We start from the raw sequence: 3,141 nt of genomic DNA, 5'->3' as shown, positions 1-3,141 counted from the left end.
TGTCATCTGAATCCAATTCACTTTTCCCCCCTGCCATCTAAGTGGGCATTAAAAGTAACAAGGCATATTGGTTAAGGGTAGTAATTTTCATGCCTTCAGCTAAGGGTAGTAGCCGCACAACAAGTTACCCCCCTGCCTACTTTTCTCATTTCCATCCTCTAGCCTTTAGAGATCCACAGTGTCATGCCCCTTTTGAATTCTTTCATTATTGTCATCTTCACCATCTCCTCCGAAAGGGCATTCCAGGCATCTACCACCCTCTCCATGAAGAAATATTTCCTGATGTTGGTTCTGAGGAAGTCAAAACGCAAGACCCCTCTAAAGAAGAAGAAGATGGGTACCCTGGAGACCCAGTTCACCTGTCCCTTCTGTAACCATGAGAAGTTCTGCAATCTCAAAATGGATTGAGCTCAGAATGCCGGGGTGATATCATGTACCACGAATCTAGAAGAATTCCAGACTCCTATAACTCATCTCTCAGAAGCTGTGGATGTGGACAGTGACTGGATATATGCTTGTGAGGCTGCTAACCAATAGCCAGAGACTTCCATCCTGTAATGTGAATTCCTAAACAGTTGTCATCTTTAATTTTAGTTTTTGTAAATGGTTATAACCGAAGAGTTATCACATGGTTTAGAGACATATTTTTTTCAATCTGCAGTTCACTGTCAATTTATTGTTTTGTCTCATGGGAAGGGATGTAAATATACTCCGCTGGCAGGGGTACTTTTTATTTTGTGTAAGGCCTTAGATATTTGTAGTGGTGTGGAGACTCGTTCATTTCCTGCAATATTACTTCTGATGTCTTTATAGTAATGAGTCCTTACTACCCCTTGGAGTTTCATTTCATGACCTCCTAGTTCTATTATTTTCTTTTCAATGGAAAAGGTTCAAAGTTTGTGCATTATTAAAACCTTTTAGGTATTTGAAGGTCTGTATCATAACTCCCCTGTACCACCTCTCTTCCAGGGTATACATAATCAGATCCTTCAGCCTCTCCTCATAGGTCTTCCAATACAGACCCCATACCATTTTGGTCACACTTCTCTGGACCACCTCCATCCGGTCTCTATCATTTTTGAGATACGGGCTCCAGAACTGACACAGTACTCCTGGTGAGGCCTCACCAAGGGCATTATCACTCCTTTTTCTTATTGGTTATTCCACTCTCTATGCAGCCCAGCATTCTTCTGGTTTTAGCTATCACCTTGTCACATTGCTTTTGCCATCTACACATCACCAGACTCTGTTACCCCAAGGTTCCTCTCTTGGTCTATGCAATCAGTCTTTCACCCTCTATCAGATACAGCTTTGGAACACTGCATCAAATATTGCAAAGGTTTACATGCACAGGAAGTGAACCTTTTTCAATGGAAAGGAGGCTCTAGAATGAAGGGTTATGAGATGAAGTCAAAGGGGGTAGACTCAAGAGTAATCTTCGGAAATATTTCTTTACAGAGTGGATGGCAGATGTGTGCAACAGCCTCCAAGTGGAAATGGTAGAGACAAAAAAAGCATCTGAATTCAAGAAAGCATGTGATAAATATAGGGGATCTCTAAGGAATTGATGAGAATTATAATGCTAACTTAATTGGATGGATGGACAGACTGAATGGGCCATACAGTCTTTTCTGCCATCTTGTTTCTGTGTTTCTATAAAAAGAATTGCAATAACCTACAGATATTAACAAAAACGTTTGCACAAGCATGTAGAAATTGCCCTCCAAAAGAATATATTTGATGTGTCTCACATATTATTGGATTGGTGCTATAGTACTGGGGTCAGAATTGTAAATCTCAAGACTCCAATTCAGTCCCCATACCGATCACTTCCCCTGCATTTTGGAGAAACTTCCTTGTGTTCAGGCTTAGCTTATAAGATGTTCATGGATCAGGCATTGTAGCCATGTGATTTAAATTTTTATTAAAGACTTGTTGAATTGTTTACACAAAACGCTCAAAGCAATGAACAGATTAAATACATACATAATAAAAAAAATTGATATTATTTGTTTTATTATCTTTTTATTGTTATATATTGAGTAGATATTGTAAAGCACATCAGGCTTCTGTAGAAAGTAAAGTGATTCATAAGTATAATAAATATTAATATTGCATTCTGTGATACATCTTAGTTATAGTCTGATCAAGGGATGCTAGCTATTTCTGTTAAATATTAAAGACTGATGCACAATTGAAGAAGAAATTAATGCTGTGTAGTCCATATGTTCCATATCTACAGAAGTACAGTTAATAGATGCTTTCACCTTGGTCCATTGTCCATATGAAAATATCTTTAGAATTATGTTAAATGTGACATTCACTGTGATCCAAGTGGAAAGCAAATATTTGCCACTCAATATCTGAAGTCATTCCAAAAGAAAATATCCTAAAAGACTTGTGATAATTTTAAAAGATGGTCTGAAATGATATTTTGCCATGTAATAGATGCAGCAGTTAGAGCGTAAATAGCACAGCTGAGTGCCTCTACCTCCTGAGGGAACAGACGTACTTTACTTGTAAGTTATTGTTCTCTTATTATAAATATTTCATTGTTTGGAGGGTGAGGGGGTAGTGGTTAATGCATGCATTGATGCTTGACTTGCTATATGTCTTAAATTGTTTCCTTAGTCCAGCGTATTATGTTATTATCCACACCATTTTTCAGCATACTTCTGTCTTGCTTAGATATTGAGGAACAATATAAAGTAACTGAATTTAACTACAAGGAAATTATTCAAAGTGTTTTAAATATCTTTTGACATTGAAACATACATTTCTTCACTTTTTTTATTTTTATTTTTGAAGGGGACTCTTTTTATGGATGATTGAGTGATTAAAGAAGATTCCTCCTTCATGACTGGAGGCTGGAAGGAAAGATTTAGTGTTGGCACTCTTCAATCCTGCATTCTAACAGTAGGGGAGCACTTGAAGTGGCAGTCTTCTTCCTCAGAGCCTGTGCATATCACCTCATAAGCCTAAAGGTCCCTCAATCCTAGCATCCTGTTTCCAGCAGTGGCCAATCTAGAATCAGACCACAAGTATCTGGCAAGATTCCAAACAGTATTTAGATTCCATCCTGCTAATGGCCAGGGATAGGTAATGGCTTTCCCCAAATCTACCTGGTTAATAACAGTTTAT

At 38.0% G+C, this 3,141-nt stretch overlaps 1 pseudogene; it reads left to right on the top strand.

Annotated features, from left to right (window-relative positions):
• The first annotated feature begins 282 nt into the window (after positions 1-282).
• LOC115083282 lies at positions 283-537 on the top strand (annotated as a pseudogene).
• The last annotated feature ends 2,604 nt before the right edge of the window (positions 538-3,141 follow it).

The sequence above is a fragment of the Rhinatrema bivittatum genome, chromosome 2 (genome assembly GCF_901001135.1).
Source record: "Rhinatrema bivittatum chromosome 2, aRhiBiv1.1, whole genome shotgun sequence".
NCBI lineage: Eukaryota > Metazoa > Chordata > Amphibia > Gymnophiona > Rhinatrematidae > Rhinatrema > Rhinatrema bivittatum.
The sequence above is the reverse complement of the archived record's forward strand: the minus strand, read 5'-3'. Positions and strand labels throughout refer to the sequence as shown.